Source organism: Drosophila persimilis, unplaced genomic scaffold (assembly GCF_003286085.1).
Source record: "Drosophila persimilis strain 14011-0111.01,24,50 unplaced genomic scaffold, DperRS2 tig00001613-arrow-arrow-pilon, whole genome shotgun sequence".
Lineage (NCBI taxonomy): Eukaryota > Metazoa > Arthropoda > Insecta > Diptera > Drosophilidae > Drosophila > Drosophila persimilis.
In genome coordinates, this window is record NW_020825534.1 from 1 (window position 1) to 15948 (window position 15948).

Consider the following 15948-nt stretch of genomic DNA (forward strand, 5'->3'; position numbering starts at 1 on the left):
GTGTGGCGAAATTTTGACACAAAACGGTCAAGGTCCGATATCACAGGAGTGTGGATACCAAATTTGAATCCTTGAACTCATATTTTGCATTTAACAAAACCGACCATGAAACCTGAGTGTTAGAGAGAGAGACAGAGCGAGAAGGAATGAAATTGTTTTCTTGATTCAGGCTATAATAATTATACGATCTGGTTGAGATTTTGCACTCTAAAAGATATAGTCATCTTCTACGATTCTGTGTTTTTAGTTTTCTCGTATCGTCGAAATTGTGGATGCCACAGATTTTCGCCCTTTGTGGGGGCGGAAGTGGGCGGGGAAAAGTTTTGAAATATTTTTGGAGCAGTGACATATTACAGAAGTCTGGATCCAAAACATCGTTGCTCTAGCTCTTATAGTCTTTGAGCATTAGGCGCTGAAGGGGACGGACAGACGGACAGACGGACGGACGGACAGACGGACAAACGGACGGACGGACAGACAGACATGACTCAATCGACTCGGCTATTAATGCTGATCAAGAATATATATACCTTATGGGGTCGGAAACGATTCCTTCTGGACGTTACACACATACACTTTTACCACAAATCTAATATACCCCAATACTCATTTTGAGTATCGGGTATAACAATCTCCCGTCAAGGGTGGGAGTTTGGTGTGGGGGGCAGAACTTTGTGAGAGCTGGGTACCGAGCTGGATACCAAATTGGTTTTTGGAATTGTAGCGCCATTTGGCGTATAATAATTGTTATTAGGATCGTATTTTATGAAGTCTAGTGTAAGTTAGGCTAGGGCAAAGCGGGAGCGCAATATAAGCTCGCTCTCTCGCTCTTGGCGAATTCGCCCCGCTTTGCAACCGTAGGTAAGATAGGCGCAGAAGAAATTGTTTGAATATATGAAAAGAAGTCGAGAAAAATCTATGAAAACGAACGCACGCACTCCTTTTTTTTCGTCGTCGTAAAATACAAGTTTGCAGTCACACAAGTTTTTCGGTCTCTTTATTTTAGAAAAAATATTCTAAATTTTCATGGCGCCCCCGGGTGGACGTGCAAATTAAACGTATTAATTAAAAGTGGAAGACAAAAGTGACAGTGACACAGTGGAGAATAGATCAATAACCAAAATCTATTATACCTACATGTATGTACATGCATATGTGCTGCAGCTAAATTGCCAAATTGACCGCGACGTGTGTGCAAAGAATTCAACAAACAAAACTAAACGAGGGAGAACGTTGTGAGTTGCTGCGGACACCGCAACTCTACAGTTATACCCGATACTAAGTCAGTATGGCTCTCCTCCGGCAGACGCCGCTAATATTAAACGACACGACAAAGAGTGCGTGCGAGAGAGACAGAAAATCAGTCTGAGCGTGACGTCGGTCGCTGCGTAGCCAGTGCAAATTGATTTGTTCCTTTTGGCTATAAAAATGATCTGATCTGATCCAAATTCAGCAACTGGATAGATATGGTCATTCTCTATGATTCTGCGTTTTTAGTTTTCTCGAATCTGCAATATTGTGGATGCAACTTATTCTCGTCCTTTGTGGGGGCGGAAGGGGGTGGGGCGAAATTCTGAGATATAAGTTTTATAGTGAGATCTAACAAAAGTGCGGATACCAAATTTGGTTACTCTAGCCTTAATAGTCTCTGAGATTTGTGGATGCCCCAGATTTTCGTCGTTTTCGGGGGCGGAAGGGGGTGTGGCTAAATTTTGACACAAAACGGTCAAGGTCCGATATCACAGGAGTGTGGATACCAAATTTGGTTGCTCTAGCTCTTATAGGTTCTGAGATCCTTGAACTCATATTTTGCAATTGGCAAAACCGACCATGAAACCTGTGTGTTAGAGAGAGACAGAGCGAGAAAGAATGAAATTGTTTTCTTGATTCTGGCTATAATAATTATACGATCTGGTTGAGATTTTACACTCTAGATCATATAGTCATCCTCTACGATTCTGCGTTTTTGGTTTTATCGTATCGTCGAAAAATGTGGATGCCACAGATTTTCGTCCTTTGTGGGGGCGGAAGTGGGCGGGGCGAAGTATTGAAATATTTTTGTAGCAGTGACATATCACAGAAATCTGGATCCAAAACATCGTTGCTCCAGCTCTTATAGTCTTTGAGCATTGGGCGCTGAAGGGGACGGACAGACGGACGGACGGACAGACGGACAGACAGACATGGCTCAATCGACTCGGCTATTGATGCTGATCAAGAATATATACATATACTTTATGGGGTCGGAAACGATGCCTTCTGGACGTTACACACATCCACTTTTACCACAAATCTAATACACCCCAATACTCATTTTGAGTATCGGGTATAAAAAATCACCGCGTCGGTCGTGCAATACCCTGTCTGCAGCTATATACAAAAGGAGATATATATACCATCTACCAAAGGAGATCCAAGTGGAGCATCCAGCATCAGAAGAGGAGAGTACAGCACCTGGAATTTCCAATCTTATCAAGAGGTATTTGTGCAAAAATTTAAAGCTCGAGTGAATACGAAAAGATTAAAAAACTCGCAATTATTGTCTTGTGCTGAAACAATTGCACATACGTACATCTAACCCTGTTGGACGCAATAACTACACATATAACTCATTTGAACTGCAATCGCTGTCACCCCTTTCCCCTTACTCGTTTTCGTTGTGTCAAATATATATAAAGTTGGGTCGTTGGCCAAGCACGCATACCAATACGCAGCTGCAGCGGTGAATTTTTTCGTCTCGCTTTCGCTCCTCACCGTTGCTTATCGTTGTTCTTTTGTTTGGCGCGCTTGATCCAAACCAAACATCAAGTGACGCGCTACCCTGTTTTCGTCGGGTATATTCGTTTGGTGTCAGTAGGATCCAACTATCAATTAAGACAAAGTCGTGCCTCGCAAATCAATTTAGCGTCGATCGTTGTCGGATCGTATACACAACATCGATTCTTCAGAACTACAGCGGTGAAATTTTTCGTTTTCGCTTGTCACCATTGCTGTTCGTTGCTATTCTTGTGTGGTTTTCGTGTACGCGCCAGCCAAGCGACGCTATACCCTAAATTTGTCGGGTATATTGGTTTTTCACCTCGTTTGGGTACAATTACCCATTATTTCATTGAGTGTCTCGGCATTAAATACGATTATTAACGAGGGGGAACGTTGTGAGTTGCTGCGGATACCGCAACTCTACATTTATACCCGATACTTAGTCAGTATGGCTCTTCTCCGGCAGCGCCGCTAATATTAAACGACACGACAAAGAGTGCGTGCCTGAGAGACTGCGTAGCCACTGCAAATTGATTTGTTTCCTTTGGCTATAAAAATGATCTGATCTGATCTGATCCAGATTCAGCAATTTGATAGATATGGTCGTTATCTATGATTCTGCGTTTTTAGTTTTCTCGAATCTTCAATATTGTGGATGCAACAGATTTTCGTCCTTTGTGTGGGCGGAAGGGGGTGGGGCGAAATTTTGAGATAAATGTTTTATAGTGAGATCTAACAGAAGTGCGGATAGCAAATTTGGTTACTCTAGCCTTAATAGTCTCTGAGATTTGTGAATATCCCCAGATTTTCATCCTTTGCGGGGGCGGAAGGGGGTGTGGCGAAATTTTGAAACAAACTCGTCTCGGTCCGATATATTATGAGTGTGGATACCAAATTTCGTTGCTCTAGCTTTTATAGTCTCTGAGATCTAGGCGCTAATGTTTTACTCTAAGCAAAGCCGCCTATGCTACGTGTGTGTTAGAGAGAGACAGGGCGAGAAAAAATGAAATTGTTTTCTTGATGGTGGCTATAATAATAAAACGATCTAATTCAGATTCTGCAGTCTAAAAGATATGGTCATTCTCTACGATTCTGCGTTTTTGGTTTTCTCGTATCTTTAAAATTGTGGATGCCACAGATTTTCGCCCTTTGTGGGGGCGGAAGTGGGCGGGGCAAAGTTTTGAAATATTTTTGTAGCAGTGACATATCACAGAAGTCTGGATCCAAAACATCGTTGCTCTAGCTCTTATAGTCTTTGAGCATTAGGCGCTGAAGGGGACGGACAGACGGACAGACGGACGGACGGACAGACGGACAGACGGACGGACGGACAGACGGACAGACAGACATGGCTCAATCGACTCGGCTATTGATGCTGATCAAGAATATATATACTTTATGGGGTCGGAAACGATTCCTTCTGGACGTTACACACATCCACTTTTACCACAAATCTAATATACCCCAATACTCATTTTGAGTATCGGGTATAAAAACGATCTTTCGCCTTCAGTTGCTTGTATTGAGAATCAATATGACCTCAAAAGCCAACAATATCGCCCTTGAAGAGCTGAAGAAAAAGCGCAGTTGCCGTGTCAAAGGCATTCGTTTATTAGCGGACCGTTTAGAAGCGGGGGATATTCCGCTGGTATTGACGGAGCTCGAGTGCAGACTCGAAACGCTGATGCGTAGCATTGACACGGCACGCGAACTTCAAGAGAAGATTGAAGATATAGACATTGACGTTAGCTGAAGTTAGCTCTGCCGCAGTTCAGCGGCAACTTTTCGGACTTTAAAAACTTCATAGGTTTATTTGAGACTCTAGTTCACAATGACCAAAGCATTCCAATTATCGAAAAGTTCAACCATTTGCTTTCGTGTCTCTCCAGTGAAGCGTTGGGAACAGTTAGGGCTTTCCAAGTAACCGAGACCAACTACGAGAAAGCAATGGCTAGCTTAAAACGGGTCTACGATAATGATTGTCTGATCTTTAAAAATCACATTGATGCCCTATTTAGTCTTTCCAAAATGACCCAGCAATCAGCATCGTCCTTAAGGAACCTTATCGATACCGCCTCATCCATATATGGTTCGTTGTTGTCGATAGGCGATGATAAAAAGATCTCGAATGCGATGATTATTCATCTCATCTTGAGCAGAGTCGATCCGGTGACCAAAGAGAAATGGGAAGAACAGCTCGATTATGACAAACTGCCACTTTGGAAGGACTGTGAAAAGTTGCTTAATCGCAGACATCAGCATCTTTCGGCCGAAAATTCGGACAAACCAAAGCAGGAGCCGAAAGCTGTGCCAAGCAAGCTGCATAATCGGAGCTCATTCGCGTGTTCCACCGCGAATACCAAAAACCAACAATGCAGCTACTGCAAAGCGAAAGGCCATTTGTTGACAGATTGCAGTCCATTTGGTCGGGTGGCAGTTATGCAAAGGTTCGAATTCGCAAAAACTGCATCCTTGTGCATCAATTGTCTGCAGCCAGGCCACTCTGATGCAAAGCTAAGAAGTGTCGACTGTGTGGCTGCTCACACCATACCTTATTGCATAGGTACACAGTGGCGAATAAAAGTCTAGCGTTACCATCACCCCCAGAGAATTCTTCTCCTCCTCCTAATCAGAATCAACCTTCCACTTCGCATGCTCTCCATGCGACAGCTATGGAAAGAGTTATTCTGGCTACGTCGATCGTAAGCGTCCGAACAAATAATGGTGAATATGTTTTGGCCCGAGCTCTGCTTGACTCGGGGTCTCAAACCAATTTTATAACTGAAGAATTAGCACAGCGCTTACAGATCCGTAGGGAGGAGTCGTGTATCAACTTGCTTGGTATTGGTGAATCCAATTCACAAGTCAAGAAAAAGATACACACGGTGGTGAAGTCGCGAATTACTGGTAGTAAGTTTTCGGTTGATTTCTGGATTTTAAGGTCCATTTCGGGGTATCACCCTGATCAAACACTTAACGTGAGTGACTGGAAAATCCCGAAGAACTTACCACTTGCAGACCTATATTTCTTCAAGCCACAGAAGATAGATATGTTGATAGGTGCAGAAACATTTTTCGAACTTTTATCTGTTGGTCAGATTCGACAAGGTCCTGACTATCCAACTCTGCAGAAAACGCTTCTCGGCTGGATTGTGTTCGGCAGATACACTCCAAAGGTGACTGCCACCCAAGAAGCGAGGAATTGTTTGAGTTGTCGAGAAGAGTCAGTGATACACATCGAAAACACATTACAAAAGTTTTGGTCACTGGAAGAATTGCCGTCTTCTAAAAAGTCTTTATCTCCTGAACACAAGTTATGTGAAAAGCATTATAGAAGGACTATTCAGGTCGTGCCTTCACGTCGGTTTGAAGTAAGACTGCCGTTCAAATCAGATCCAAGTATCTTAGGCAACTCCTACGCCTAAACGGCGGTTTTTATCGCTTGAAAAAAGATTGTCTCGTGACCCCGAGTTACAGAAAATGTACTTGGAGTTCATGGAAGAGTACCTCTCCTTGGGTCACATGTCTACCACAGACAACACAATCCCGAAAACTCCACATTATTTCATTCCACATCAGTGTGTGTTGAGGCCCCAAAGCACGTCGACCAAGCTCCGCGTCGTTTTCGATGCGTCTTGTAAAACGTCCTCTCAGGTGGCCTTGAACGACATATTGATGGTCGGTCCTACGATAAAGGATGAGCTGTATTCGACATTGCTCCGATTCAGACTACACAGGTACGCCTGGACAGCCGATGTCAAGAAGATGTATCGCCAAGTCTGGGTCGCTGATGCGGATAGACAATTCCAGCTCATAGTGTGAGAAGAGACCCATCTGAGTCCTTGAGAATATACCAGCTCAACACCGTAACATATGGGACTGGACCAGCCCCATTTTTGGCTATTCGGTGTTTGAAGAGGTTGAGTGAGTCTGCAAAACTCTCATTCCCTAAAGCTGCTGAAGTTATTGACTCCGACTTCTATGTCGATGACATGTTGACTGGTGCTGGATGCGTAGAGGAGTTAAAGACAATTAAGTCTGATCTGGCTCAGGTTCTTCAAACCGCTGGGTTTGAATTGACTAAATGGTTTTCGAACTCACTTGAGGTCACCGCATCCGAGAGCACAGTTAAACCGATAACGATCTCGGACTCAGAGTCAACTAAGGCGTTAGGAATATCGTGGCTGCCACACGAAGACGTCTTTAAGTTCCAAATTGACACGTCAGTTATGGGTCTCCGAGCGACAAAACGGAAGTAAGTAGAAGAAGTAGTAATTAAGGGAAAGATCCTACTGCAGGAGCTTTGGCTTAACAAGCTAGGTTGGGATGAGTCAATTCCAATGAACTTGGAAACAGCATGGAACTTATTAAAAGAATCCTTGGGTCAGTTGGAGAAGATTACCATACCTCGATTTGTGCATACTGATCTCATGTCACCGATTCAAGTACATGCCTTTGCCGACGCATCCATGAGAGCTTATGGAGCCTGCGTCTATATCCGTAGAAAGACTGCAGAAGGTTTCGAGGTCTCCTTGTTGACTGCAAAGTCGAAAGTAGCGCCACCCAAGACGAAAACGCTCCCAAGGCTTGAGTTATGTGCCGCTCACCTTCTAGCAGACCTTTGTCACCGAATCAAATCACTGCTCAAGGTTCCAATTGAGAACGTGATATTCTGGTCAGATTCAGAAGTTACTCTTCATTGGATCAGATCCCACCCTTCGTCGTTGTCAACATTCGTTGCGAACCGAGTAGCGGAGATTCAAGAGTGGTCAAGTGAAGCTACGTGGCGGCGTGTGCCAACAAAACAGAACCCAGCAGACATAGTTTCGAGAGGTTGTGACGTAGAGGAAATCGTGGAGTCGATCTGGTTTGGTGGACCAGAGTTCTTAAAGTTTGAAGAAGAGAGCTGGCCCAGAAATCCACACTTCGAGCTTTCCGAAGAAGAGATACAGATGAAAGTCGGAAGAAATCGGTCACACTGACCGGCGCGGCCAAGTCAAATTATTTAGTGGATGTAATCGAGGGATACTCGTCACACCTCAAACTGCTAAGAGTGTTCGTTTTCGTGTTCCGCTTCATCCGAAAATGCAAAGACAAAAGTCTCAACTTTGGAAAAATTCCGTCATCCGTAGAATACGACGAGGCGTTTCTAAAAATAGTCGAAATAACACAGAAAAATGAGTCTCAAGAAGATATTGAAAGGGTTCGTAAAGGCACCAAGTTAGGCCCCAGTCTTCAGCGCTTAAATCCCTTCCTCCATGAAGAGGCTGGGACATGGTGCTCTTTTTCGTTGTTGCGAGTTGGAAGGCGACTAGTTAACGCTCCTATGTCATATAATGCCAAGTTTCCCTTTTTATTGACAAAACGCTCGCAGTTTGTGCGACATACGTTCGCTATCTGCATCAAACGAGTTTTCATGCCGGCCCACGAGCACTCGTGAGTATCCTTAGACAACGCATTTGGATAGTGAATGCTCAGGCGGTCTGCAGGGCGACAGTTAGGTCATGTATTCGTTGCTTTAAATGCAAGCCGCTACTCCAGACCCAAATGATGGGCAACTTACCCGCAGACCGGCTCCGTGCTCTCCGCCCATTTTCAGTATGTGGCGTTGATTTTTGTGGCCCAGTCTATACGACTCTGAAAATTCGTGGAAGGCCCCCTTATAAGTCCTACATAGCGTTATTTGTCTGTTTTGCGTCCAAGGCGGTTCATTTAGAAATTGTCTCCGATTTGACGACTAATTCCTTCTTGTTGGCATTCCAAAGGTTCGTCGGTCGTCGATGATGTCCGCAACGCGTGAACTGCGACAACGCGACAAATTTCGTCGGAGCAAGTCGCCACTTCAGCGAACTGCGGAGGAAGATAGAAGCGGAAGCGGACGCGATACGCGAATTTGCGTCAAGAAGCAGGTGCGAGATTGCCTTCATACCGCCTCGAGCACCGCACATGGGCGGACTTTGGCAGGCCGGTGTGAAGTCTGCCAAGGGCCTACTCCTACGGGCAGTCGGAAGCGCTCTCCTCACCGCAGATTAGCTGGAGACCGTGCTGGTCGGGATCGAGGCGGTACTCAACTCGCGCCCGCTAGGACCCCTAAGCCCAGACCCAAGCGACTGAGACATGCTGACTCCTGGGCACCTGCTGTCAGGCGGGCCGCTCATAGCACCCCCAGCACCCAGGACCCCGGACCAGGAGGGTCTGAGCTGCTTAAAGCGATGGCGGCTTGTCTCGTCAGCCAGGCAAATGTTCTGGCAGCGATGGTCCCGGGAGTATGTGCTGGGATTGCAAATAAGATTCAAGTGGCACCAGGAGGAACCAAACATCAAGGAAGGCGACCTCGTAATCGTCGCCGAGGACAACCTGCCCCCTCAACAGGGGCTCCTCGGAAGGGTGGTCGTTACAACCGCCGGGCAGGACGGAAGGGTCAGAGTGGTCGACCTAAGGACGAGCAGCGGAGCCACGTTCAGGAGGCCAATCCACAAGTTGGCTCTTCTGCCACTGGTTTGAAGCCTTCCAGGCCTTCAACGGGGCCGGTGTATAATACTTGTTATTAGGATCGTATTTTATGAAGTCTAGTGTAAGTTAGGCTAGGGCAAAGCGGGAGCGCAATATAAGCTCGCTCTCTCGCTCTTGGCGAATTCGCCCCACTTTGCAACCGTAGGTAAGATAGGCGCAGAAGAAATTGTTTGAATATATGAAGAGAAGTCGAGAAAAATCTCCTTTTTTTTCGTCGTCGTAAAATACAAATTTGCAGTCACCCAAGTTTTTCGGTCTCTTTATTTTAGAAAAACTATTCTAAATTTTCAGGAATTAATGATGCAGTATCGAAACTTTAAAGGAATCATTTAGTCACGGCACTTTGTAACGGCGATGCCTTATTGTAAAATTAAACTTATTTTTCGCTGAAATATTTTAAAAGTTAGGCGTATGCCAAATAAATTGTATTCTCTAACGTTTTGATTTTAAAAACCTTTCTTTTTTATCACCCACTTATACAAAAAAGATTCTTTAACGAGCGGGAACGAAATTAACTCTGAATTATGCTCGCACTTGTCATGAGATAGGAGAGTGGAACTTTTCTCCCTCTCTCTCTTTCTTACACACAAGCCCGCCGTTCTGTCTCGCTTCCCTCCGCCAGAGCGAACACACTGCACGAGAAAGAGTGTGTGAGATGGATAGAGAGATCGAGAGAGAATGAGTAACCGCGTGGAAGGCGATTTGGTCGTTATAATAACGATCCGATCTCATCCACATTTGACAGTCTAGTAAATATGGCGTTCTCTATGATTCTGCGTTAATTGTGAATGCCACAGATTTTTCGTCTTTGTGGGGGCGGACGGGTCCAGGTGTCTGGATATACAATTTGGTTGCTCTAGCTTTCATGGTCTCTGATATCTAGGTGCTCATCAAGGACGCTCATAGGACGAAAAGGCTTTACTGGCGTCCTCACCGCGGCCGGTTGGCGGTACAATGTCCAGAAGACTGCCGGCCGATTGCTAGAGGTCCTCCGCATGTCCGGACCCATGCCCAAGCGGGGCGAGGCTCGCCTTTTCTTCGCGATCGAGCCAGAGCGCATCCCCTATTACTCTGTGGCGGCTGTGGTCGGCCTCGGCAAGGAGTGCCTCGGCTACAATCCCTACGAGGTGCTCGACGAACAGAAGGAGGCGATCCGTCGCTCCGTGTCCGCCGCCTGCCGTATCCTGGCCGAGCTGGACACCGACAGAATCGAAGTTGAAAACTGCGGCCACGCCGAGTCCGCCGCCGAGGGGGCCGCATTGGGCATCTGGCTCTACCAGGAGCTGCGTAACCCACAGAACAGGATTCCAGTGCCGTCGCTGGACTTATACGCAAGAAAAGACGAGGTCTGCGACCTCGAAGGATGGCGCATTGGTCTGCAGAAGGCAGCCGCCCAGAACCTGACGAGACAGCTGCAGGAGATGCCCTCCAACCTCCTCACACCCACAGCTTTTGCGCAGAATGTCGTCGAGGTGCTGTGCAAATCCGGTGTCAATGTGGAGGTCAAGGTCGAGGGCTGGGCCGAGAGCCAGTCAATGCACGCCTTCCTGGCTGTGGGCAAGGCCTCGTGCGAGCCACCCATCTTCCTGGGGCTGAGTTACTACGGCACCTGTGCCGAGGAGCGCCCCATTGTGCTGGTGGGCCAAGGCGTGACTTACGATGCTGGAGGATTGTGCCTGAAAGAGAAACATGAGCTCTTCCATATGCGTGGCGACATGACCGGGGCCGCCGTTGTGGTGGCCTGTTGCCGAGCTGTGGCTGGCCTGCGTTTACCGGTAAGTACTCAGGACAGAAATGATATCTCCTTGAATAATAATGCTGTTCTTAGGTCAACATTCGCGGCCTGATACCTCTTTGTGAAAACGTAGTGGGCTGCAATTCGGTCCGTACTGGGGACATGGTCAAGTCCATGAACGGCAAGACCATCGAGATCCAGTGCACCGATCACGAGGATGTACTGGTCCTGGCAGACGCCCTGCTGTATGCGCAAAACTTCTGTCCCAAGTGCATCATTGACGTCGGCACCTGCTCGGGCTACATGCGCCAGGCCCTGGATGAGTCGGCTGCGGGGGTCTTTACCAACTCGGAGATCCTGTGGCAGCAGATCAAGCACGCCAGCATGCATACCGGAGATCGTGTGTGGCGCTTCCCATTGTGGGAATATTACAGCAAGGCGGTGCGTGCCGGGGGACGCAGCGATGTGCAGAACTATGGCATTGACGGAGGTGGACGTCCCTGCAAGGCCGCTGCCTTTCTCCGTGAGTTTGTGCCCTGTGGCCAGTGGATGTATATTGTGAGTATTGTGGGGCGCTTTGTTGGGGCGCAAATCTTATGGACTTTCTCCCTCAAAGGATGCCAAAAATGTTATGGTGACAAAGGGCTTCGAATACGAGTATCTGCGCAAGGGAATGGCCGGCCGCCCGACCCGAACACTGGTGGAGTTTATTGCTCAGACGATTTGCAAGGATACGGCCCCACGTTTGGCCAAGTAATCAATCTCTAACGGGAATCCAATGTTATATATATTTTTTACTGTGTTTTTTGACGATGCCACACACGAACACAAAATTACACTTCAGCTATGATCACTCTATTTTACATATGTTTTCGCATATAAAACAGAGAAACAGCGCTAGTGTTCGATCTTTTGTTGGGTCCTGGGCTTCCAACTATTGAACATGATAACTAGACACTGTGGATTATTGCTTTGTCAGACTCTACCCGGAATCGGGTATTATATGTAATATCTGTGGTATCACTAAAAGTGAGTGCTACGCCAGGGAGACTGCATGAGTAATCACAACGTTTATGTCAATGGGTGGATAGTTTTGCAGCAGCATCACATTCGAGGCAAAGTCGTTCTCTAAAATTGCTTCCCTTTGGATTCTATAAATCAGTAAATACATCAGTAAATGCAAATGAATCAGTTCAAAGTCAGCGCATGCTTACAATATCATGGTTCAGCAGATTTTGATGAGAAAATTAAAGCGCTGCTCGTCCGAGAATACCTAATCCCAAATTCGCAGCACATCGGGCAGTGGAAACTCCTGCGAGAGCAGGAGGGTGAGCCACCTGAAGCTGTAGTACTGCGGAGGCAGCTCTTGGCTCTTCAGATGCTATATCTTTAGTCTTCAGCATGTTAGATAGCAGGCCCATCATGAACTTTATACCACCCTCCGCATCGTCCAGAGTATTGATGAAGAAGTCGCGTATCTCGCTCATTAGAGCCGTGAAGCAGAAGAAACAGTCTGCCTCCGCGTGGGCGCGGTACGAGAGATCCGGATCCGAGGCCATCACATAGTAGATGGGTCCGACAATCTCATTCATGCCCTGTACGTAACCCAGGCCAGGACGTTCGCCGAGCTGAGCACCGTGGGCACTACCCGTTTGTGAAGCCGGCGCCCGTGCTCGCCTTTACTGTGCACCACAATGTCACAGGGATACTCTGTGGGCTGCTGAAAGAACGAGATGTCGGGACACAGGCGCCTCACATCTTTGCCGATCTGCAGCAGAAATTTGTTGTCATTGAAGAATGTGTTCCAGGCGCTTTCTGGCCCCTCGCTAAGCGGATGATTTTGTAGGCCAACGCCCCTTGAATCAACAGCGACGTCCCCGTCCCCGTCGCCTTCTCCAGCTCCATTGCAGCTGTGTCCCGGGGGGAGTACCAATTCCTCAATGAACTGCTGGTACAGGGCTCGCTTCTGGGCCAGCGTGGTCGTCCAACTGCTGCGTCTTGGTCCCAAGTAGCCCAACAGCAGTTTCCAGCTGAGTGCACGGAAGCTTTGTACATCGGGCACACCTGTGGATTGGATTGGATTCATGTCCATGAATTACTACGCCTATCAGAAGTGTGATATCCCACCATTAAACGTCAGTCTGCGCAGCTCCTTTAGGTCAACCACATCCTGGGCCAGCGCATCATCGAACTCTTTTACACTGAAAGATACAGGGGGGGATAACAATCTTTTGTTCTTAATTCCCGAAAACACGTCACATTTTTGTGTCGTCCATACCGCGCCTTGAAAATGGACATGCTTTGGCTGTATGCGGGCGAGGATCTCGGTCTGCTCCATGCAGGGACAGTCGCTTTGCAATGATGTGGACTGGACTTATATTATTGCTTTGTTGTCATCCAGCCAGCTGCATTATTGGTTTTTCCAATACAGTTTGAAGCAGAAACAATTTTGATATTCCGTCGAATATTTTTAGATATCTAGATCTCTCAGCCCTGCCCACATAATTTTATCCGATTAATGAATCAATTTTCTACTTAACTGTCTTGTTTTAAATACTTGACTTTAATTGTTTTTGCATCAATTTTGGTTCCTCAACAACAATATATGTATGTAGCTGAAAACCCGAACTTAGCCCTCTTAAGCCCCCTCTATTTAAATAGTTCAAATACTGGAGGTAAATGACGGAAAATATTAACGATTGTCAATTCTTCTTGTAGACTCATGCCATCTTTCCTCTGAACTTAAAAAAAACGAGGGGGAACGTTGTGAGCCGCGGCAAAGGCCGCGGCTCTACTTTATACCCGGTACTCAGTCAGTATATACGTGAGCTTATGATCTACATACATGTATGTAAGTTATAAAATATATTTTATACATAAACGCCGCTCGAATTAGCTCCCAATTTAATACATTAAATTGGTACCCAGGGAACACCACGGGGAGGCCATCACGATGCAATGGGGTCACTCTAGCCAAAATATAATCTTGGGGACCTACGAGTCGACTTGAGCTGCTTTTAAAAGCATTTTTAAGCTCCATATTCCCCAAAAATTAAAAACAGGATTCCAATCCTTTATAAAAAATATCTAAACTAACAAGAATACCTATATACATACATAGAAATGATTAATAATAGAACTATTTCAACCTAAACTTAATTAACAAAATAATAAAACGGATAAAAATGAAAAAGGTTTAACAAAGGTAAAGATTAAAGAATTAATATAATTCAGAATACGGCTAAATAATACAAAATATTAAATATTTAATGCCTGATTACCAAAAAAGTTTAGTCTTCTGCCTCTCTAACATTAACTAAAATTCCACTATGATAACTATAGATAGTCTCAAAGGTGCGCGCGGTGGCCCTGCTATCGGAAATGTTTGAAAACGCCCAGTCAATATGCGTATCGCAATTGCTTGTGGACGAGTTTAAATCTAACAATGACCTACAATTCCTTTCTGAAAGGAATTCATAAATTTTCTTACAGCAACCTGAAAGGGAACGAAGGCATAAATTAAAATCTCCTAACACTACGGAATTTCTATCTAAAAATGGATGCCGTTGAAATAAGACCTCAAATTCTGCTTCGAACTTTCGCAACGGATACGTGGGGGTTCTGTAAATAACAATAAAACCGACAGATTTGTACTTAAACAAAGCATACTCGAACACTGGAGATGCTAAGTTCCCGGAATCCGCATAATATCGATTACTTTCAATAATACTACAATGATTCAAAAGTTCATTCCTAACGAATATTAGAATGCCTCTTTTCGGTCTAGCTCCGCTGGCTACGGACTGGCAATCTAACCGCACTGCTGTGGAAAAGCCAGGAATATTATAAGCTTCATTAGAGTATGTGGAAGCCTCAACGAAGCACAAAATAGAAGATTTGAGCATTAGCTGATCAGAACAGACATCGATAAAATGGCAGTGCAAGCTTTCCGTATTATGGAAGAAAATATTTAATTCGGACGGATTGAGTAAACAATCGAAGTGGGTGTGAAGTAACTTAGCGGAACGCAAGTTCTCCATCTCTTTCGCGACAGGACAGTCCCGCTTGGGTCTCGAAGGAATGAGTGGTCCAACGATATAAAGTCCGTTCGCACTGGTGGCCCTACTACAAGCTACATACAATGCTTCTCTTTGCATATTGGATGAAGTGTGGACGACCACTTTGCTGTATGTTGCTCCCTGACTCTTATGAATAGTTATAGCTTCAGCAGCTACAATCGGAAACTGTTTTCGGTCAATAGTAACTTGTTCATTTTGATGGTATTGAAAACTTTTTGTAGTTTTCTGAACTGGGGTCCAAGAAGATTCGTTACTATGGCTGCGCTTTGACCGTGCGTTAACTCCTACGCTTTCCTCGAGAAAATGTATCCAAAGAAGTTCGGGAGTATTGGATGAGCTGAGATCTATCTGCATTAAAACACCAGTGGCTCCGTTAACAAGACCATCTGATGTATCTACATTGACTGTCATCATATATTTAGCCGTGGTTTTGAGAACCAATGAAGTGCACAAGCCTTGTGTATTCGAAGTTTTGAAACTCTTAACAGAGTCCAGATATTTTGTTTTGATGTCTGGGTTAAGATGCTCGGCTTTGATGGAGTCTAAAGCTATTGAAGTATATTCTGCAGTCATAATCGATGATAGCTTCTCCTTATTGTACTTATCTGTCTCGCTATTGCTATAAAATAAGTGGATCGCATCTCTTGGTGCTTCACTGCCGTGAACTATTCGGTCCCTAAGCAATTGAATATCTTCTGACGTCATTACGGCCGATGCCATGTTATTTAGTGCGGTTTCAAAAGGTTGGTCATCTCGCTGTCGCATTATCTCTGTAAGTTCGAAAAACTTGAAGCCATCCCAGAGACTAGAGCCAACTATCGCACTGTATGGATTATGCGCCCCTGATGAGGATTTGAATAT

General features: G+C 45.5%; 2 pseudogenes; one reads left to right on the top strand and one right to left on the bottom strand.

Annotated features, from left to right (window-relative positions):
* Window positions 1-10168: 10168 nt before the first annotated feature.
* Window positions 10169-11858, top strand: LOC113567057 (annotated as a pseudogene).
* A 186-nt stretch (window positions 11859-12044) lies between these two features.
* Window positions 12045-13306, bottom strand: LOC6604305 (annotated as a pseudogene).
* Window positions 13307-15948: the final 2642 nt, after the last annotated feature.